Source organism: Wyeomyia smithii, chromosome 3 (assembly GCF_029784165.1).
Source record: "Wyeomyia smithii strain HCP4-BCI-WySm-NY-G18 chromosome 3, ASM2978416v1, whole genome shotgun sequence".
NCBI classification, from domain to species: Eukaryota; Metazoa; Arthropoda; class Insecta; order Diptera; family Culicidae; genus Wyeomyia; species Wyeomyia smithii.
In genome coordinates, this window is record NC_073696.1 from 169,101,611 (window position 1) to 169,125,921 (window position 24,311).

The 24,311-nt window shown below is 41.7% G+C and overlaps 1 protein-coding gene across 2 annotated transcripts in view; it reads left to right on the forward strand.

The window, feature by feature from the left end:
• Window positions 1-24,311, forward strand: part of LOC129727299 (uncharacterized) — a 51,521-nt gene that overhangs the window by 26,026 nt on the left and 1,184 nt on the right. The window lies entirely within an intron of this gene.

A 24,311-nucleotide genomic window follows, 5' to 3' on the forward strand; every position in this document is an offset into this window, starting at 1 on the left:
AACACATTTGGAATGTAAGAAAAACTTATTTATTTTTGTTCACGCATTAAATGTTCATTCGGAAGTAAAGCAAGTAAGATATTTAAATGTACTCAGCTTAGCGCCCCTCCGTTGCTGCATTGCTGCTGCTTGTTGTTATTATATCGCAATTGGTCCGATGGCGCTCGTTTCTGCGCACATATTCGCGATGCTGCTACTGCTGTTGAGTGGCTAGATGTTAATGTCCCTTAGATCGTGGGGCGTTCTTCTCTGCGCGAATCGCTGTTTTTCGGTTGCCATTTCATTGTGCTCCGTAAACTGCGCACTGTTGTTATTGATTTACACTACGCACGGTTGTTTCGCTAATTTCGCTATTCTTCGGTTGCTATCTCGTTGTGCTCCGTAAACTGCGCACTGTTGTTATTGATTTACACTACGCACGGTTGTTTCGCTTAATTTCGCTTTTCTTCGGTTGCTATCTCGTTGTGCTCCGTAAACTGCGCACTGTTGTTATTGATTTACACTACGCACGGTTGTTTCGCTTAATTTCGCTTTTATGCGTCGTTTAACGCGTTTTGAGACTTGCATCCCTTTGCGAATGCTCTTCTCGTTAGTCTCTTTTGATGACACTTGTATATTTTATATAGTATTTGTAGAACGTTTAGTGCTATTAGCACCCACAATTTTAGTTCATGATCGCTATGGCGATCGTTATTCACTGCTGCTAGTTCATTAATTACGTTCACATGGGCATCGCCCGTAATGTCTGTTGTTTTTTATTGTTGTTTTCCCATTATGGAGAAGGCTTATTGGTCCGGCCACTTGGCGCGGTCAGCCATGTAATATCTTCCTCGATTTTGGTCCTGTCACGGTCGCCATGTAATATCTTATTTGACCGGTAGGGAAGTGATAATAATTCCGTCTAGAACACTCGGTGGTTGAGGTAACAATGTCTTTATTCAGGGTAAATTTTAGCCTGGCTTGAAGCATGCTGACTAAGGTACATTTTTAATCGAACACATATGCAGTGGGAACGGTAGAAATGATCGTTCCCACGATGTCATAGTGCCGCGTGTGTTATATCATATTACTCGAGCTCGATGGAATAATGTAGGTATGCTACACAGTTTTATCTACGTGTGAACGAAATATAAGCTTTTTGTCCAGGGAGAGACCAAGATAGACAACCTCGACCAATCGATGAGAGTGTTACAGAGATGGATTCTGGATTCAGATGGAGATGGAGATTACAGATGGAGATGGATTCAGAGATGGCAGGTGGAACAAGTCGAGTTGATTATGAATGCGGGAATATATTAGCCTGGGTCTTAGCTGCATTGATGCAGATCTTCCAGCTGTTGAAATAGTCGGACAAAACATCCAGACTCTCTTGTAGTCTACGCGTCAAAGCTCTAATCACTCGACCTCTGTAGATAATGGCAGTGTCGTTTGCAAACATAGACAGGATGCCACCACCCGGAAGGAGCATCTGAGGTAAATATGTTGAACAGGATGGGACCAAGAAGGCTACCCTGTGGTACCCCAGCATCTACGTTAAACGAATCAGAGAGAATGTTGTTCAGGAAGACCTGGAATGATCTATTCGATAGATAATTCTTGATGATCTTCACGAGGAAGATCGGGAAGTTGAATCGCTACAGCTTAAACACCAGGCCATCATGCCAGACATTGTCGAACGCTTTTTCGATGTCCAACAATGCCATGGCAGATGTTTCACTAACGGACTTGTTCCGCCTTAGAATCTGAGTAACTCTAGTGAGTTGGTGAACGGTGGAGTGACCCTGCCTAAACCCGAACTGTTCTGGGAGGAAAATGTTATTCTGGTTTACGAATTCCAGTAAGCGACTAAGAATCAACTTTTCTAACAACTTCGAGATGCACGATAATAGGCTGATGGGACGGTAGGGTCCTTACCGGGCTTGTGGGTGGGGATCACTTTAGCTAGCTTCCAGCGAGACCGAAAATAGCTGAGCTCCAGACACTTATTGAAGATCGCTGCTAGTTGTTCAAAAAATTCTCGACTCAAGTTTTCAACTCAAGATTGAGGACCTCATCGACACCGGCGGCTTTCATGTTCTTGGTGCGCTTGATAGCAGCTAACACCTCATCAGCAGATGTTTTAGATTCGAGAATGATGGAAGATCGACGACTCTAGTAATTACTTCCTGGACGGCATGCTCGTGCGGGCTAACTATGCCATGACCCAAATTGTGAGAGTTGACAAAATGCTGACCAAGTGCATTTTTCAGATGCTGTTAAAAGGAAATGACCGGGGATTGTTGTTGGGGGTGATAGAGGGGGAATAGATCTCGGTTTGGGTTTCAAAATTTGGGTAAGTCTCCAGAACGGCTTTCCACGGACTGGGAGGGAGCGAAGATGTTGAGAAAAATGTTTGTTTCTCAAATCCACCAACTTGGCTTTGATAATTTTGTTGAGACGATTGATATTGGTCTTCAGGTGGAGCAGGCCAGAGCGCTGGTACTGTCGTCTTATAGTGTTACGGAATTGGATATATCGTTTGGTTGTGTTGTCTAGGTTCAGAGAGTTACTCACCAGACTGGAAGCTGGCACATGTAGATCCCAAGCCTGGGATAAGGCCTCATCGGTGGAGTGAAGACACTGCTCGATGTTTTCTGAGGATTCAAGCTGAACGCTGTAGTCTATTGCGTTGCCCACACATCGTTGGAGCCGCGTCCAATCGACTCGATGGTAGTTACGCCGAGAGACTTGGATTCGGCTAGCAGAGGATCCAACTTCGACTACCACTGGGAAGTGGTCAGAGCTGAGTTCTTGGTGAACAACCGGGTCAGTGATATTGACCATATTGGAAATGAACAGGTCGATGGTTGCGTGTACTACGGATCTCACCGGGTGGGAGCGGCCGATCCTAGGATGTTGTAGTGGCCTACTTGAAGGTCGTTGAAGAGGATCAGGCCGTTTTGGTTGCGTCGACTGTTGCCCCAGGTTTGGTGTTTTGCGTTGAGGTCACCCGCAATGATGAACTGCCCCTGCCTCCGAGTCAGTTTGATGATGTCGCTTCTTAGGTTCGTTGCCGACCCGTCCTTTACGTTGACTTGCTTGGGACAGAAGGCTGCGATGATGGTAATGGGACCGACTCCAGTGGTTACTTCCAATCCCACGGCCTCGATGACCTTGAGCTGAAAACTCGGTAGCAGATGACAGCTTTTTTCACACCGAAGAGCAATAGCCACATCTCCTCCAGAAGAATATGCTCGATCCAGCCGTACGAATCGGAAATCAGGAAGGAGGGTGTTCACCTCAGGTTTGAGATGCGTTTCCGTGATGATAGCAATGTCTATTTTGTGTACGTTGAGGAAGTCAACAAGCTCGTAATTCTTGTTCCTGATGGAGCAAGCGTTCCAGTTAGCAATCTTGACGGTTTCACGGTCCATACTTGGAAGCGATCATCACCGCAGATTACAGTTGTTCAGCTTTACTTTTGCAAGTGCGAAAAGTGTTGATGCATTCCACGACCAGTGAAACGTATTGCTCCATGGTGAGCATGGGTTCGTTGTCAGTTGCAATTTGGGAGAAAGTCATTGCGGACGAGTTCCCTTGAAGACCTGGTGGGGGTGAGCGGCTACCGGATCTCGTTGCTTCAGCATACGTAGAGGCAGCTGTGACTGGTTTGGTGGTTGGATTCAGCGATAGCGGGGCGAGCAAAGGTATGGGGTGCCGGGAGCCAATGGCAGGGAGCTCCTTTGTGTTGTTTGGGGGCACCTTTCGCGACCTGGTTGATTGTTGGTGGAAGCCCGCTTACGAATCTCGATGAACTCTGCGCGATTCGGGCACGTTCTACTGGTTGCTTTGTGGGCAGCCCCACAGTTGGCGCACACCGGATCGGCGATCTCCATCAGCTGGCAGGCATCGAGGGCGTGCGTTTGGCCACACTTGATGCAACGGTACGCGATATGGCAATTTTTAGTCCCGGTCCAAACAGCAGGCAGTTAGAGCATTGGGTGAAGTCACGATGCACTGGTTTGTAGCGCTCCCATGCTACGATGATGTGAAAAAGTGCTCGGATGGACTGCAGGTCCGCCAGGCACGTTGAATTTTTCTCCAGGTTTACGAGATATAATTGATCACGTTACTTCCGAGTTTTGTTGTGCCGCGTCATCTTGTTGATCTGGATTGGTTTGAGTCCTTTTGCCTTTAGTTCCTCCAACAGGGTGTCAACTTCCATGTCAGGAGGATCGCGAAGGACAACCTTGAGGGTTTTTTTCGCTTCGATATCGTGGGAGAAATAGTCCACCTCATGTTTCTGCAGTATCACTTGCACCGCCTTGTAATGATTCAACGACGGAACCATCAGTTTGTATCCCTCAGTGCACTTGCGGATGGTGCATTTCAGTCCTAAAAATAAAACACTATTGCATCACGTAGGCCTTCCGGGAAGCGTAATTTTCTCCTTCACTACTTCGGGGTCTGTGGCGTTTTCCAGGACAGCGAATCTGTTGTTGGCCAAAAGCTTTTTAGCCGCGGGATCAGGCGTATTGTCACGCCGAGGTCGTTTCCCCGTACTGGAACTGGTTTTTGATTAACCCATATCAGGGTTCACCGTAGCGTCGGTTTCCAACGCGAACATACAAACTTACGAACAAACGTACAAAACGAACGGAGCGAAAATAAACTACTGTACTGCTCAACAAGCTAGCAGAGAATAATCTGGTCTATGCTGCTGGTATGAGCTGACGCAGGTTCTTATATAGTCCAAATCAAAAAGCCATCAGCCAGCTTGTGATTGGTTGAAAAAAGAATTAATTTTTATTACTATATAACAATCTTGCGCAATATTTTACCTACCAATCAAGCTATGGTGTTTAAAATCTGTTCAGTGGTAGTAATAAAAGAAGCACTTTAAAACGGTGCTGAAACACCTGTTGCAGCTACCGAAAGCAAACTCGTTATTGGTTGAAGGCTGCGAGACTGAACTGAAAATAGTAATTCTCAACTCAACATTTTACTGGTTTACTATCGGAAAGATATGCCAATTATCAAATCACAAGTTTACCGTTAACCGTGAAAGAATTTTTGATCGGTTGATGCCAAAACCTCGAAATTCTGGAATGAAATGACTGATATATAAGCGCTCAAAACCTGACTACTTTTCCCTGGTTTTCTCAGGTTCAATTACTAGATTATCAAATTCAGGCGCCTAACTTCGATATAGACGTTAGTCCAACGTCAAAACTGAAAAAATGTCAAAAATGACATTTATTTAATGCATGTTTTTATATTTATGTTTCTTAGAGTGAACTGATTATAGGTTCCTGAAATTTAAAATGCATTTAACAAAACTATCGGCAAGGCCCCGATATTTTATTGCCCCTGTGGCATCAGCTATTTCATCCATATCCTTCAATTTTTTTTACCGCGCCGCGGTTCATCACTGCTAGACTCTTTTTATTTTTAAAAACTACAACTACTACACAGCACTGTTGGCTAAAAACTAAAACTACTACACAGCCCTGTTGGCTAAAGAAGGGTAATCGCTTCGGTTCACATAAAAAAAGACCCGAAGAATATGACTGATGCGAATCGTATGAAAGGTGCGAACGATGCAAATAAAGTGAATGATACGAATCATCTGAATATTCTGAGTGATGAGATAGTCAGTCACCGTGGTACAGGACAATCAACACGTTCGTTTCATTTATGAGTGCATGCTCTGTAGCCACTGTACTGAGTACTTCTGGTTGCAGATTACGTATTTGAGTGTAATGAAGCGATCATCAGCAACACTGCTTAAAATAGAGATTTGGTCCCGTACGACTTGAACTGCCTTGCAGAACAGTCGCATTTTACCAACAGCTCGAGGCTTGTCTTGAACTACCGAGAGATATTGGAAATTTTCCGCTTTCAACAGGTAATCTTTTTAAAGTGTATCTGTTTAATCGCAAAGTATTGATTTTATTTTTAACGTTTAACGAGTGATTAATGTGTAAATATGTGTTGACAAAATTTGTGTAAAGTGAAAGTGTATTGAAATTTGTCCTGAAATGCCAGGACGAACCAAAAAAGCTCGCTTTGATGCGTTCACGAGGAAACTTGAGGCTTCTCCTCCGATTTATTCAGAAAACAATAGGTATGAAATTCTTTCTACTATAGGGGATCAAGAATTTGAGACTTCTCATTCTGAGCAAAATGCCGGTATGAAGCAAGTTAAAGTTCCATCTATTGTGGTAATCGTTGCAAATTTTAAAGCTTTTCGTTCAGAACTTTCATCATTTCTTTCTGATGTGAAAGTTAATTTTCAAATTGGCCGCCGAGGCGAAAGATGTACAAATATCATACCTATGATGCCAAAAACGAGAGACCGTTCAAGGTTGTTTTGAAAGGTCTTTCAAATGACCAAACTATTGATGAAATTAAAGATTGTTTGACGGAATAATTTGGTTTTTTCCCCACCAAGTGATTTTGATGAAACGTAAATCAAACGCGAAATTTAATAATACTGGAATACACAAGGAAAATTACTTAGTACATTTTGATCGTACCAAAGTAAGTAATTTAAAATTTTTAGAAAAATCACGTGTTTTGTTCAATGTGCGAATGAAGTGGGAAAACTTTAAGAGACATGGAGGCATCCATAATATCACGCAATGCCGGATTTGTCAAGCTTATGGTCATGGAACTCGTAACTGCCATATGACAACAAAATGCATGATTTGTGGTGACTCTTCCCACACAAAGGACATCTGTCCTGTGAAAGAGACCACTAATAATTTCAAATGTGTAAATTGTGGGGGTAAACACAAATCAAATTTGTTTGATTGTCCTGTTAGGTCGAAAATTATTTTCTCAAGACAATGTAGGTATTTAAAACAACCTGTTGTCAATAATATTAATGTGGGTAATTAAAAGACTTTCAATACTGTTCAGGCATCGCCAGCATTTCCTGTAGCTAGTGTGTCTGTAGGTAAAAGTTCAAATTTAGAAAACAACAAATTGAAAACAATTAACCCTGCTCAGGCACCACCAGGCATTTCATATGCTAGTGTCCTTTCAGGTAATATTTCGAATTCACACAGCAACAAGCCTTTCGTGTTTGGTGCTGAAAAGTCAGCCAGTATTGATTTAGGTAGTCCAACTCCCGAGAAGATTGAATACCTACAACAATCCATGCTGCAGCTAATGTCCGTTTTGTTGAATTGTAACTCGATGTACGAGGCTGTTCAAGAAGGTATAAAATTTACAACTAATATTGTTATAGTATTGAAATTCAGCAATGAGTTTAAATAATGCTGTAAATTTTCTAAATTGGAATGCTCGCTCTTTAAAAGCGAAAGGAGATGAAATTTTTTAACAGTTCATGGTGTGCATATTGCAGTTGTGACTGAAACGCTTTTAAAGCCTAACATTAAACTAAAAAGAAAACCCAACTATATAGTTCACAGGTTCGATAGAATTGATGTTGCCGGAGGTGGAGTTGCAATAGTTATCCACCGTCGAATAAAACATCGTGTTTTATCCCATCTTGAAACGAAGGTTATTGCAAGTTTGGGAACTGAAATCGAAACAGATATTGGTGTTTTGTTTATAGCCGCAGTGTATTTACCTTTTCAATGCACTGGTGAGCAGAAAAATCATTTAAAGGGAGATTTACAAAAACTCACGAGAAATAAGTCTAAGTTTTTTTATCATCGGTAATTTTAATGCAAAACATCGATCGTGGAATAATGCACTAAGCAATTCCAATGAAAAAATATTGTTTAACGATTGCTCGGCTGGATTTTATTCAGTTTTATTTCCAAATGGTCCTACATGTTTTTCAACTGTTAGGAATCCATCCACAATTGCTTTGGTATTAACAAATCAAAGTCATTCATGCAGTGATTTGTTAACTCTGAATTTTGATCATCTTCCTATAACTTTTTCCATATCCCGTGAAACTGTTAAAAAAAACCACCAGGTCTGTGTTTAATTATCACAAGGCCAATTGGGATCGATATCGTACCAAGATCGAAGAAAGTTTCAATTTGTGTTATTGTTTAACAAAACAGTGCTGACATTGACGGAGCATTGGATGATTTGTGCAGTTTAATACTCGATGCCCGAAACTTATCAGTTCCTAAGGCTAGAGTAAAATTTAATACACCAATCACTGACACTGAGCTTCAACTTCATATACGTTTGAAGAACATACGGAGACGTCAATATCAAAGAACTCGTGATCCTGCTTTGAAAGTTATTTTTGAAGATTTACAAACGAAAATCAAACATAGATGCACTTTCTTGCGAAATGAAAATTTCATGAGAGAAGTTGAACAACTAAAACCATATTCCAAACCGTTCTGGAAGCTTTCGAAGGTTCTTAAGAAACCTTTAAAGCCTATTCCAGTCCTCAAAAATGGGGACCACATATTTCTTACGAATGAACAAAAAGCTCAAAAACTTGCTCAGCAGTTCGAGAGTGTTCATAATTTCAATTTGAACGTAATGAGTCCTATTGAAAATGAAGTATCACAAAAGTATGATCAGATCACCACTCAAGAATTTCTTCCTGAAGAGGTACTAGAAACAAACTTGATTGAAATACGAACTATTATCAAGAACTTTAAAAACATGAAAGCACCAGGAGATGATGGGATTTTTTATATCCTACTCGAAAGCCTTCCCGAAAGCTCTTTAAATTTCTTGGTGAGAATTTTTAACAAATGCTTTGAATTAGCATATTTTCCCTCAAAATGGAAAAATGCCAAAGTCACTCCAATTTTAAAACCTGAGAAAAATCTAGCTGAAGCATCAAGTTATCGTCGAATCAGTTTACTCTCTTCTATAAGCAAACTTTTTGAAAGAATGATTCTTAATAAATGAGCAGTTTGGATTTCGCCATGGGCATTCGACTACTCATCAGTTACTTAGAGTAACTAATATGATTCGTACTAATAAATCTGAAGGTTGTTCCACTGGAGCTGCTCTTCTAGACATAGAAAAATCATTCAACAGTGTTTGACATAAAGGTTTGATAGCTAAAATGTCCAATTTTCGTTTTCCACTTTACATCACAAAAATGATACAAAGTTACTTGACAGACCGCACTCTTTAGGTCAACTATCTAAATAGTTGTGCTATACACGACACTCACCCTAAGAAGCATAAATAAAATGCAATGCTCTATATCACCCGCGAGCCGATATGGATCACCACGCGAAGGACGACAAAGAGAACTGGGTCAGTTGTACACATGCGATATGACTGCATCGAAGCGATCGTACCGCCTTGTGTTATGCTGATGTTTACTTTTTGATCCACTGCGTACGTTCTTTCTCGGCTCGAGATTAACCAAAACAATAACGTTTAATGATTCCGGTACCAAGTTAGCAATTGCCAAAATACAGAAACCGTCACAGCCGTCCCAGGCGTCTGCTTTAATACTTCACTTATGTGTAATTAGTATTGATTCATAAAATGCAAACGTTGCATTTAACACCCTATATAAAGAGCTAAGATAATCCTAAATAAATTAGTCTTGAAGTGCTCATTGAGCTCCTTCGGGATACCTCAAACCTCCCTACTAACTAAGTGCACTCTGGAATAAAATCCAGATACTGCACGAACTGGTCGAATGTCCACTTCCGTTTAGATCCTCCGACGGCTTACAAAATAGTATATAGTAAATCTGATAGATTGCCTGTTAGAGCTGGTGTGCCTCAAGGAAGTATCAGTCTTATATAATATTTTTACTTCTGATCTTTTTGATTTACCACCAGGATGTGAGAAATTTCTGTTTTGTGACGATACAAGCATTTCCGTAAAAGTAAAAAGCCTTCGTGTCATATGCAGTAGGCTGAAAAAAAGTCAAGATATATTTTCTTCATATTTGCACAAATGGAAGATTTCTTCTAATGCATCAAAAACACAAATAATTATTTTTCCTCATAAACCAAGAGTTTCTTTTCTCAAATCCACCAATAATCATGTTGTTAAGATGAACGGTGCAATCTTAAGTTGGTCTGACCAAGTTAAATATTTAGGGCTAATTTATGATAAAAATCTTAGCTGCAAGGAGCACATTGAAAATATCCAAATCCATAAATATATAAAATGTTTGTATCCTCTTATCAACAGAAATTCTAGACTATGTCTCAAGAATAAACTGTTAATTTACAAACAAATATTTAGACCAGCAATGTTATATGCAGTCTCCATCTGGACAACATTTATTTGACACGGCACAATACAAACTAATGTTTTACGGAGCCAATTAAATCTAATGCCTTATGGTTCAAAATATCTTATAAGCTAAAGGCAAATTTTTTTTCCTCGCTGCCGACTACGAACTGAAGCTAAATCCAATACTAGAACTAACATGTTTTTTTTTTATCCGAGATTCGTTTCGCTGTTAAATGGGCACCTTGATGCTCTTCAAATAGCTATAAATATGTAGCATGTATGGCAAGTTTCACTGAGCGAGGATATCACGAACCGGCACATAGGGCTCTGAGGGTATCCAAAAGTAGAGATCTGACGCCGCGGAATTCAGCACACACCCAAACCACGTGTTCAATGTCTTGATACCCCAATCCACAAACGCAATGATTACTGCTTGCCAGCCCAATACGCAGGAGATGTGCATCTAACCCGTAGTGGTTGGACATAACGCGAATGATGTCTCGTCCTACATCCAACCCCCGGAACCAAGGTTTGGTGGAAACCTTGGGGATGATGCTGTGTAGTCACCTCTCCAGTTCTCCCTTATCCCACGAGGCCTGCCAGTTGATAAGTGTACTCTGACGTGATTTATTTAAAAATTCATTGTAGGCAATTGGTCTGTTGTCAATATCACCGTTTGTTGCGCCTACCTTAGCCAAAGTGTCCGCTTTCTCATTGCCCGGAATGGAACAATGAGAAGGAACCCACACTAAGGTAATCTGAGAAGATTTTTCGGATAAAGCACTCAGATGTTCCCGTATTTTCCCCTGGAAATACGGAGAGTGCCTTACATCCTTCATCGATCGGAGAGCCTCAGTAGAACTGAGACTGTCCGTGAAGATGAAGTAATGGTCCGTGGGCATTTTTTCAATAATCCCTAAGGTATACTGAATTGCAGCCAATTCTGCGACGTAAACAGAAGCAGGATTATCGAGCTTGTAGGAGGCTGTAAAATTATTGTTGAAGATACCGAAGCCAGTGGACCCGTTGAGAAGTGATCCATCAGTATAAAACGCATTGTCGCAGTTGATGTTTTTATATTTGTTATAAAATATTTTAGGGATCTGCTGCACGCGTAAGTGATCCGGGATTCCACGAGTTTTTTCCATCATGGCTGTATCTAAAAACACAGTAGAAACAGAAGTATCTAACAAGTTGACACGATTGGAGGTGTATGAGGAAGGGTTTATACTTTGAGACATGTGATTGAAATACACAGTCATGAAATGGGTTTGAGAATTAAGTTCTACTAGCCTATCGAAATTTTCAATTACCAAGGGGTTCCAAACCTCACATTTGATGAGAATACGAGTAGTCAGATCCTAAAAGCGGTGTTTTAATGGGAGAACGCCCGCCAAAACTTCCAAACTCATCGTATGGGTGAAATGCATGCAACCTAAGGCAATACGCAAACAATGATACTGCAATCGTTCCAGCTTGAATACATGGGTGTTAGCAGCGGAGCGGAAGCAGAAACACCCGTACTCAAGCACCGACAATATCTTTGTTTGGTAAAGCCTTATAAGGTCTCCTGGTTGGGCGCCCCACCATGATCCAGTAATTGACCGGTGAAAATTTACTCGCTGTTGACATTTTTTCATCAAATACCGAACGTGACTAGACCTGTGGGCCGACCATATCATCGGCGGCGGCGGCGTAGAAAACATTTCACCTCGGCGGCGATCGGCGCGCCGGCGTCACGCCGTTGGTATTTATCGGCGGCGGCGGCGTGTACCGGCGTGACATTAATTACCACTTCTAAAATATTGCGTGTAAAGTGTACACTCTCATGTTCGGTTTTTTAATTCAACATAAATAAATAAAAATATGTTCATCCGGGTTGACAGGATGTCAAAAAAAGAAAAAAGAATGAGTAGGAATCAAGTAAACAAACAATTTAACAACCAGCAGAGAAACGACTATCGGCGCGATAAAAGTTGTGATCAGAAGCTGGTTTTCCCGGTTTTTGGATGGCGATCACCCAGTCAACCACAAATCGTATATAAATGTGTGAAAATTGTCGCAAATATACCTTAACGAAGCCGAAATCGTATACCACGCTTATTATCATGCGCAGAAATTCAGTTTTAATTGTATATCATGGTGGAGTCTAACCCATTTACGATTGTTGGCTTAGAATTGTAAGATAGTGTGAAACAAATCTTTAATCGGGAATTATCGTATATAAATACGTATATCAATAAATTGCATACCATTATTCCTCTGCACGTATATCGCCTCCGAAATAGTACGCATATGCTGTTTTTGTGCATCGAATGCGAGCTTGTATGAAATATATGAGTGCGGATATTGGAATCGAAACATTATTATACGTATGAAAATGTTGACTGGGCACCTCCACTTGCCTCCAATCCTGTGGTACAATATTCTGCTCCAGGAACTTATTGAATAAATTCAATAAGCGCCTCTTGGCAGTGCCGGGTCTTCAACAAGTGGATTTTGATTCTATCTAACCCAGGTGCGTTATTGTTACAGGACAGGAGGACAACTGAAAATTCTGCCATCGTGAAAGGTGATTCCATCGCGTCGTGGCCCGGAGACGTATCGCGAACAAAGTTTCGCGCAGAAACAGAGTCCGGACATACTTTCTTGGCTAAATCAAATATCCACCGACTTGAAGACTCCTCGCTTCCGTTGATCGTTATACGATTTCGCATTCTCCGGGCTGTGTTCCAAAAAGTGCTCATCGATGTCTCCTCCGACGTTTCTTTTACGAACCAACGCCAATATCTGAGTTTCTTTGCTCGGACCAAGCTTTTGAACTTGGTCTCAAGCTCCAAATACCGCTTAAAATCGTCGGGTTTATCTTTCACCCGAAAGAAGGCCTTAAACGCGTCGGATTTTCCCGTGTAGACATCGGAGCACTCTTTGTCCCACCACGGAGTGGGAGGCCGTTCTTTGATCGTCACGCCGGGATATTTCTTCGTTTGGGCTTGCAACGCGGCGTCGAGAATCAAGCCCGCGACGAGGTTGTATTCTCCAAGTAGTGGGTGATGTTGAATCGTCGAGTCGATTCTGCTTCTGAAATCATTTCCTTGTATAACTTCCAATCGCTATTCCGTGTGAGGTCAAACGGAATATCAACGGATCGCGTGCGAGTTAAACCATTATCAATTGAAATTTGAATAGGCAAATGATCGCTAACATGGGGATCAAGGACTACCTTCCATATGCAATCCAACCGTAGCGATGTTGAACATAAAGATAAATCTAAAGCACTGGGGCGCGCTGGAGGTTTCGGAACGTGTGTCATGTCCCCGTTGTTTAATATTGTCATGTCGAAGTCGTCGCAGAGGAACAGTTGGGTTCATGATGTTCCTGGAAGTGCCGGAAATTCCTTACTTAAATTCAATTTTGCCAATCCCGGAGGAATTTGCTTCGGATTTTCTACAGCACTTTTTTGTTTCTTAGTATAAGCCACTTCAGATGGAGACCTTCTCTGTCCCTTCTGAGGAAGTCTAGGGGAAGAGAGGTTTTTTATCTTCCTTGACATCCCGGGTTCAACAAAAGAAGATTTCCCAACTGAATCGTCAGAATCAGACTCATCATGACAAGACCTCAAAAAGATTCGGGGAAACCAGTTCAAGGGCAGCGGCCTCTTCGAGCATTTCTGCGAAAGTGCGCTTAGAGCGCTCTCTCAGAGACCGCTTTATCTTCTCTTGGCGCTGTTTGTACGCGGGACATGCAGACAGCTCATGCGGAGTCTGCCCACAATAGAGGCACTTTTCATTGCAACAGTGGGAGGCCATATGACCTAACTGTTTGCACTTTTTTTTGTAAGATCTGGACCACTGCGACCATTATTTTGATCTTTTGTGGTATACCTCTTCTTTAGTTCTCATTACACTCAAAATATTTTCACATTATTGTTACGTGAAATTACTTGTACTTCTTCATTTTCTGTCATTTTGCATGATTTATGTGATAAACATAACATCTACGTGAAAATCACATGTATACTATGTTTTATCACGTAGCATCTACGTCAAATTTGCAACGTCAAACAGAATGAAGTACCGCGTGAACTCTCCGTGCGAAAATACACAGAAATCAAAATGGCGAAGCTGTTGTATAATTCAGTCTCTGAACACATAAAGGAATTTCTCGATGACTTGCCAATAAGTGAGCTTTAGAAAAACCATAAGAATCCGACATCGAGTCTTGAGCTTACAGATTTCACACAGATTCAGTTGAAATGAGGAGGAATTACCTTAACATAAACAGTTGCAGTTAACAGTAATTATCGCCGGCAAATGTCGCAATATCATTTTGTCATTTTGCGTGTCGTTAAATTCATTTACGAATTGGCGATTTTGCATGCCCGTGCGACTTATCATACAAAATATTTGGATAATTTCTGAAAATTATTTCCAGTCTATCAAAAATTTGGGAAACCACAATAGAAAATTTTATGTTGCATAAAACGTAGTAGCTATCAGACAATCAAATACTTTTCAATTCACCGGTAGTTGAATTCTACGTGAAACTCACATGAAATGCATATGTCTACTGAATAAGATTTACATGATAAATCATCTCAACAGTTCATGATGAACTCAAATGACAACCACGTAAGATCTACGTGAAGATGACAGTGGAAAATATTCACATAACTTTTCCGGTAATTTTAACGTGAAAAATATTTTGAGTGTAGGATTCGCAGTTTGCACTTTAGACAATTCATTACCCGCGGCACAAACAAGCGCACGGGTAGACGCACCTTGTCCACTCGCACATAGCTCGGCAGAGCAAACCCGACGAAAATCACGCGAAAAGAGTCTGATGGGGTGTAAGTTGTTACACCCTTGTCGAGCGATACTGAATGTAATTGCTTACATTCAAGTATCTTGGCTGGTTCAAGGCTAGAATCCTCGAAAAAGCCTTTTCCAGCCTTCAACAGGTCCTCGACGGTCAGACTCGATTCGCTGACCACACCGTCAATCCCAACCACGCGAGCTGGACACGTGGTACTCCCGCGTGAAGAGTTCATAAGCAGCAATCTCGTTTGCTTGCTTGAAGTCGGACACCAAAACACGCAGTTTATTCGGGCGTATTTTTGTTATTTCAGTCACAGCTGTAAACCGTGCCAGATCTCTACAAATTTGCATTGTGTTCAATGCTTTTACTTTCGGCCGGAAAAATACAGCCCCAATAGCAGCTTTGCCCTCCGGATACTGTTTCAGCCGATGGGTAGATTCCTGAGGGGCTCCAATTTTAACCCTTGGAACTTTGTATCCAGGAGGGCTAGGCGGTGGAACGAGCGGGTTTTCATCCCCGCTTTTGGTCATGCCACCATCGTCGTCCATGTTGGACGAGTGAGTCACACACGCAAAATGCCAATCAGCAAATAATAATATAGAAAAAAAAACAAGAAAAAAAACTACCTAGCTTCACCAACCGCTCGCTCTCCTCCACAATCTGCGCACGGGCGATGTCAATCTCTCTTTACTTCTTCCTTCCAGCAGAATTGGTTGTTGGTTGTACACAGCACCAGCCACCAGCAGCGAGCCGGGTGTGAGATCACTCTACACAGCGACACAACTCAAATGTCGAATGGCCTTGAACACGAAATATCTATTCACTGTGCACAGATCAAAGCTGCAGCCGGTATCTCTGCAACAATACAGCCACTGTAGCGAGCCGGGTACAGAATCGTAGCGACACAACTCACTATCTTGATGGCCTTGAGCGTGGATTATATACTCTTTTGTTTGGCTATTCGTACACACGGACCGGATTATATTGGAACGACCACTTTGCACGTCCGTTTCTGTCGAGTCTTCGACGCTGAATGGACAAGTTGTTGTACAACTAGAAAGAAGATGCTTCAAAGGATTCAGAACAAATTTCTGAAAATGATATTAAAGCGTCCTCGCTGGTTTAGCACGAAAGAACTACACAGGCTTACTAATGTGGAAACATGAGACAATATGTCAAACCAAATTATCAATAAGTTCTTTTAAAAATCGTTGCAATCCTCAATTACAACGATTAGCTCACTTTATAGTCAGTAAGATTAGATTAAGGTTTAATTTTAAATTCCCTTTTTTTCACTTAACTGCGGAAGCAATTACAATCTTTTAATGAAATAAAGCTTAAAATATACTTAATAGTGTCATTCGTTGTTTTGCTTTCGTCTCGATTAGACGCAAATTGTTCATCTCCGTTTGAGTTTGCAAAATAACAATACACGAGTTATCGTACGGGTGTTTTTTTGTCGATTATTTCTTGTGCTGCGCGATAACAATAGCCGGTAGTTTATCGGCAGAAACATCTTCTGCACACTGGTAGGGGCAGGCTACCCCGCCAGTGATCCGATACGCAGCTGATATATCAGCAAGAATAATTCTCCCGCACCGCTGTTACCCCGCTAGCAGCACGGACCACCATACGATCGAGCGAGTGGAAGTCAACTACAAGTGGCATCTACAAGGTCGCGTGTAGGATACGGCCACTGTGTCACAACACGAAGCTGGATCGTCATTGTTTGTTCTGCGGAGACGCTCGATTAATCCTACTATCAGCCGTGAGGTCGTGACTTAGACGTTCGGTGAAGTATTCACTTTAGAATTTTTATCATTATTATTAATAGTATTATTATTGTTATTATTATAATTATTATTACTATTATTATTATTATTATTATTATTACTATTATTATTATTATTATTATTATTATTATTATTACTATTGTTATAAGTATTAGTATTACTGCCTTTTTTTTAATTTTGATCCATTGTAGTTTGAAAAATTGTTTTTAAAATTTAATAGCAACTATTTGACCCCCCCCCCCACATTCGAATATTTATCGTTTGTGTGCGGTAGAGCGTAACGCTCCCGCAAAATGGACGACATGCAGGTGCAACTATTCCTGGATGTGGAAACAACTGGGGAAGAGATTGAGATCTCCCCCATCAATTCCCCTCTACCTTCCCCGCTACCTAGCCCCGTACCAAGGGTACCGGCAACACGGGTGAAAGCTTACCCAGATGCTTCGAAAGGTCCGTTCGTAGTTTACTTCAGGCCCATAAAGAAGCCTCTAAATATAATTCAAATCGGCAAGGACCTGGCAAAACAGTTTTCGGACGTAACCGAAATTACAAAGGTTAGACCGAACAAACTGCGAGTTGTTGTGAGTAGCTTGAAGCAAGCAAACGCAATTGCTAGCTACGAGCTCTTCACGAGAGAGTACCGCGTGTACATCCCTGCCAAGGACGTGGAGATCGACGGTGTGGTTACCGAAGGAAGCCTCACGGTCGATGACATTTTGCGTCACGGGGTTGGCTGCTTCAAAAACCCCCTGATTCAAGATGTAAAGATACTGGATGTCAAGCAATTGCATTCAGTATCCATCGAAGAAGGGAAGAAGAAATTCTTCCCTTCGGATTCCTTCCGTGTAACATTCGCCGGATCCGCACTGCCGAACTACATCTCTTTGGACAGGGTTCGTCTGCCTGTACGCCTGTTCGTACCGCGGGTCATGCATTGCCAAAACTGCAAGCAGTTAGGTCATACAGCCACCTACTGCTGCAACAAGGCACGCTGCAGCAAGTGCGGAGGCAATCATGCTGAGACCGCTTGCAGTGAGGATACTGAAAAGTGTCTTTACTGCGAGGGAACTCGGCATGACCTTTCGGCGTGTCCCGCGTACAAACAGCGCGAGGAAAAAATAAAGCGTTCCCTCAAGGAACGATCAAAGCGCTCTTTCGCAGAAATGCTGAAGAGTGCTGAGCCACCCTCGACAGGAAACATCTTTTCCTTTTTGCCAACCGATGAGGGTACATCTGACGATCCCGTCGAAGGGTGTTCTTATGCCATGCCAGAAGGATCTAGGAAGAGGAGAATGATCAACTCTCCTAATCTTTCTCGCAAAGGTCGCAAGATAACCCCTAGCGGAATGACCAATAAGCCAACACAAAAAGGAAGCGGTGAAGAAAAACCGAAGCAAGTACCTCCCGGTTTTAATTTTAAATCAAACCAGGAGTACCCACCGCTTCCTGGGGCACCAAAAACCCCTCGGGCACCCATTTCTCGATCAGAAGATAAAATAGAAACAGGGTTCATAAAATTTTCTGATATTGTGGACTGGATATTTAAAACATTCAACATACCAGATCCCCTACAAAATATTCTTCTTGCCCTTCTTCCTACAGTGAAAACCTTTTTGATGCAACTAGCAGCAACTTGGCCCCTCATTTCAGCTATCATATCTTTCGATGACTAATACGGCGAAAGAGGTTAGGAATTTTATCACTGTATTACAGTGGAATTGCAGAAGTATCATCCCCAAATTCGATCTATTTTCTCATTTAATAAATACATACAATTGTGACGCATTTGCGCTCTGTGAAACCTTTCTCAATTCAAACGATCAACTCAATTTCCACGATTTTAACATTATTCGTCGAGATCGAGACTCACACGGTGGAGGGGTACTTTTAGGGATTAAAAAGTGCTATTCCTTCTTTCGAATCGACCTCCCCTCGATCTCGAATATTGAAGTCGTTGCCATTCAAACGAATATGGATGGAAAAGACCTATGCCTTGTTTCGTTATATATGCCTCCATCCGCGCGGATTGAACAGAAGCATCTCACTGATATAGCAGAGTTGCTTCCCGCGCCTTTTTTGATATTGGGAGATTTTAATTCTCACTGTTCGCTATGGGGGTCGCTGTACGACGACAACCGATCTTCTTTAATCTGTAACTTGATCGACGACTTCAATATGACAGTTTTGAATACTGGGGAAGCGACACGTGTACCTAATCCTCCAGCACGTGAAAGCGTGCTTGACCTATCCCTCTGCTCGACATCACTAGCGCTAGATTGCCGGTGGAAAGTAATCAACGATCCCCACGGTAGTGATCATCTTCCAATCGTTATATCAATTGCTAATGGTTCAACTCCCCCGAACCCAATCAATATTTCCTACGACCTTACACGTAATATTGATTGGAAGTGTTATGAGTCTATTATAGCGCAATCTATCGAGACTCACGAGGAACTTCCTCCGGAGGAAGAATACGCGTTCTTAGCTGGCTTGATAATCGACGCCGCGACTCAAGCTCAGACGAAACCGATACCCGGGGTAACGATTAGACAGCGCCCTCCCAACAAATGGTGGGACAAAGAGTGCTCTGAGCTGTACGCGCGAAGGTCCGCGGCGTATAAGGACTACCGGGAGTACGGCACTGTCAACCTGCTTCGAAAGTACGAGGCACTGGGCAGGCAGATGAAGAGCTTAGTAAAGGCGAAAAAACGCGGGTACTGGCGGCGGTTCGTAAACGCGTTGTCCAGGGAAACAGCGATGAGCACTCTTTGGGATACCGCCAGGCGCATGCGGAACCGTGACGTTTCGAATGAAAGCGAGGAGTATTCAGATCGCTGGATACTCGATTTTGCCAAAAAGGTCTGTCCAGACTCTGTACCGGAACAGAAAACCTTTCGCGACGCGTTATTAGTAACTACGGAAGAGCCTCCATTTTCGATGTTGGAATTTTCAATGGCTCTCCTGTCGTGCAACAATAAGGCTCCAGGGTTAGATAGAATAAAATTCAACCTGTTGAAGAACCTACCCGACTCTGCAAAAAGACGCTTGTTGAATTTATTCAACAAGTTTCTTGAGCTAAATATTGTTCCGCATGACTGGAGGGAGGTAAAAGTCATTGCTATTCGGAAACCCGGGAAACCTGCCTCTGATCACAATTCATATAGGCCGATTGCGATGCTCTCTTGCCTCCGGAAATTAATGGAGAAAATGATCCTCTTACGGTTAGACAAATGGGTCGAAACAAACGGGTTACTTTCAGATACTCAATTTGGCTTTCGCCGGGGCAAAGGGACGAACGATTGCCTAGCGTTGCTTTCTACTGAAATTCAACTAGCCTTTGCTCGAAAAGAGCAAATGGCTTCTGCGTTCATGGATATTAAGGGGGCTTTTGACTCTGTCTCTGTAGAAGTTTTAAGCGCGAAACTTCATTCGCAGGGACTTTCACCATATTTGAATAACTTTTTGCTCAATTTGTTGTCAGAAAAGCATATGTATTTCTCACATGGCGATTCGACAACTTCCCGAATTAGTTACATGGGCCTCCCCCAGGGCTCATGTTTAAGTCCTCTCTTATATAATTTTTACGTCAATGACATCGATGAATGTCTTGCAAATTCATGCACGCTAAGGCAACTTGCAGACGATAGCGTTGTATCCATTACTGGTGGCAAGGCTAGCGACCTGCAAGGACCATTGCAAGATACCTTAGACAATTTGTCTGAATGGGCTCTTAAGCTGGGTATCGAATTCTCTCCGGAGAAAACTGAGCTGGTCGTTTTTTCTAGGAAGCATAACCCAGCTCAGCTGCAGCTCCTACTAACGGGTAAAACGATCTCTCAGGTTTTAGTCGCTAAATATCTCGGGGTCTGGTTCGACTCCAAATGCACCTGGGCTTGTCATATTAGATATCTGACACAAAAATGCCAACAGAGGATTAATTTTCTTCGTACGATTACCGGAACTTGGTGGGGAGCTCACCCAGGAGACCTTCTAAGGTTATACCAAACAACGATATTGTCAGTTCTTGAGTACGGCTGTTTCTGCTTTCGCTCCGCCGCGAACACGCACATTATAAAATTAGAGAGAATACAATATCGTTGTTTGCGTATTGCCTTGGGTTGCATGCAGTCGACCCATACGATGAGTCTTGAAGTGCTAGCGGGTATTCTTCCGTTGAAACATCGTTTTTGGAATCTCTCTTACCGGTTGCTAATTCGATGCACAGTTATGAACCCATTAGTAATTGAAAATTTCGAGAGGTTGGTCGACCTTCAATCTCAATCCAGATTTATGACTTTATATTTTGACTATATGGCTCAAGATATTAATCCTTCTTCATACGATTCCTCCAATGTCGCACTTTTAGCTACTTCTAATAATGCTATATTCTTCGACACCACCATGAAACAAGACATTTCTGGTATCCCGGATCAATTGCGACCCCAAGAGATCCCTAAGATTTTTTCCAATAAGTTTAAACATGTTAGTTACGATAAAAGCTTTTACACTGACGGATCTAATCTAGATGAGTCCACTGGCTTCGGTGTTTTCCACGTAAATTTTACCGCCTCCTACAAACTCGATGCTCCTGCTTCCGTGTACGTCGCAGAACTCGCTGCTATTCAGTACTCTCTTGGAATCATCGAAACCCTACCCATAGACCACTACTTCATCTTCACAGATAGTCTCAGTGCCATTGAGGCTCTGCGATCAATGAAGCCTGTGAAGCACACCCCGTATTTCCTGGGGAAAATACGGCGGTTTTTAAGTGCTTTAACAGATAAAAATTACCGGGTTACCTTAGCGTGGGTCCCTTCTCATTGCTCGATTCCGGGTAACGAAAAGGCTGACTCTTTAGCTAAGGTGGGTGCTATTGACGGCGATATTTATGAAAGACCAATTGCTTTTGATGAATTTTATAGCATTTTGCGTCAGAGAACACTCAACAGTTGGCAATCATCATGGAACTCAGATGAACTGGGACGGTGGCTACATTCCATTTTTCCTAAGGTATCGACGAAAGCTTGGTTCAAGGGGTTGGATGTAGGTCGGGACTTCATTCGCGTGATGTCCAGACTTATGTCCAATCACTATACGTTAAACACGCATCTCTTTCGTATAGGGCTTGTAGACAGTAATCACTGCGTTTGTGGCGATGGCTACCATGACATCGAGCATGTTGTTTGGTCGTGTACCGAATACTGTGGTGTTAGGTCTGAGCTTATAGATTCCCTTCGGGCCCGAGGAAAACAACCGAACGTACCCGTTAGAGACATTCTGGGAAGCGGTGATCTCCAGTACATGACACAGCTATACGTGTTCATAAAACACGCTGGTATTAAAATATGAAACTCTTCTATCTATTTGTTAGATTACCATTCCCGCTACACGCTGAAAGAAGATGATACACTAAGCTGGAGACACCCAAACGAAGACTCGGCATCTTCATGTTCACGCAGACACCTCAGTCCAAACTGCTCAAATAGAACATCACTGCTTAGCCATGTACAAATAAATAAATCGTATAACTCAATATAGTTGAAATCAAAATTGTAACTCCCCTCCTCTCACCTTAAATCCCCACTAGCTCGTAGTCGGCCGCGAGAATAAAGAAAAGGCCTCCCTCTTTTCCCTGCTAATTTAGAATTTAAAAAAAATGTACTTGGCTCAGTTAAACATAAATTGTATCGTGCCGTGTCAAATAAACTATTTAAAAACTTAATAGTGTCGACATTTCACCGTTTGTGGCAGCACACACAATAAAAATTCTAAATAAATATTAGTAAATAATTAATTAATCACAAAACATTCCCACTATTAAAAAAATAGAGATTTGGTCCCGTTTTTGGTTCTTTAATTGTATATCTGTTCTGTGCCACAGTGCAAACCAAGACTATGCTATCGCTGTCACATCTCATATATTTGCTTCGTACCAAACATCTCAATGGTCCGCGATTCCCCTGACAGATATAAAAAAAACCTGGTAAAAATTACATTCAATTACAAACTGTTGTAGAAAGGACTCTGCACTCTCACATTAGAAAGTGATAGCATGATGTCATTCGCTTGGTGCAAACACTGCCGACAACTGTCAGAATACCTATTTTTGTGTGTTACACTGTATAAGCTCCTGAAGCTTTTTCTAGCACTTACTTTTTCTAGCACTTTTATGGCAATTTCACTTTGATCGGGTAATAAAATATTCTGAGCTCCAATAGCCAGTGAGCACCAATAGCCAGTGGCAGATTTTTGGACTACTACTCGTTTCACCCACTCCATCACAAAATTAACATGGCTAAAAATTTCATCAGACGAGTCGACTAGTTATCCTCAAATCTACAGAACGATGATAAAGCTCGCATCATTCACAAACAATTGAGCCTAAACAACTACCCAAAAGCACTAAGGAACAGATTAATAAGCCGAATGCAGGAAAACATCACCGACCCGCGAGAAACACCTGAGGAAAACCTGGAATATACTTACCGTTCAATACCATACATACCATACCTGTCGAACCGAATCGACAAGCACCTGAAAAACGAGTGCAGAAAATGGTAAAAGGTGTCAGAAAATAGAGTGAGCTCGAGTAGTTACTGATAAAACGAGGTCCAGAAGGAAGTTCTTATTCTACTGAAATTGGATTACATTAAAAATTATACTTACATCTAATAATTCCATCGTTATTATAGCTACATCTAACTTAAACTATAGTACGGCTTTTCTTATAAGCTAATAGTCTGGTGAAAGGTAAAGTTAAAATTAAATTTAATAACTTAACCTAAATGTCACAATTGCAGGAATACTCTGTTATAGTTAGTACTACAGACGGTGTTATAAACAAATACGCAGAGAGTGAGGTCGAAAACTCCAAGTGAACCGTCAAATCGACGCTCCAAGTGTGCAAAGTAAACAAACTCATGCGTGTTACTTTTCGTACAGAATGTGTGTTGTAATCAGTATAAATTCTGTGTATCACGTGCAATTATGGTTTTACGAAAAATATGTTCGTCATGCTGATCATGATGAGTAGAACATGGTGCAACGGTTTGATCAAACAGTAGGCGCGGGGTGAGGAAGCATTTTTTCACTTTGGAGGGTTGGAGACGAAGCATCACTATGCAACAGCGAATAACTTTTTCGTGTTTGTTGATATATCCTGACTAACTAGGCAATTGAATACCGCAAATTCAGGTGTTTTAAGTTGGAAATTGTTTCTTAAATTAATGAATATTGGTAGCAAGGTATGTAGCATTGCCATATTTTTTAATTTAAATGCATCCAAATGATATATTATGAGATGCGATAATTTTTATTCCCCAGTTGTTTATAAACAAACCTACTCGCTGGCATTTTTTTTCCAATATGGCCGATTCTGCTTTTGACATATCGTTACACCATGTCTTTATACATCATGATGCTGATATGAATGATGCATTGTAAATTGAATAACTGTATGAACAAGCATTGATACTCAGTATTATATCCTTACAAAGTTTCGAAATTTAATTACATTTTCTAGTGCGTATGAAAAGACATGCGAAAATTAGAAAAAGGTTGCCA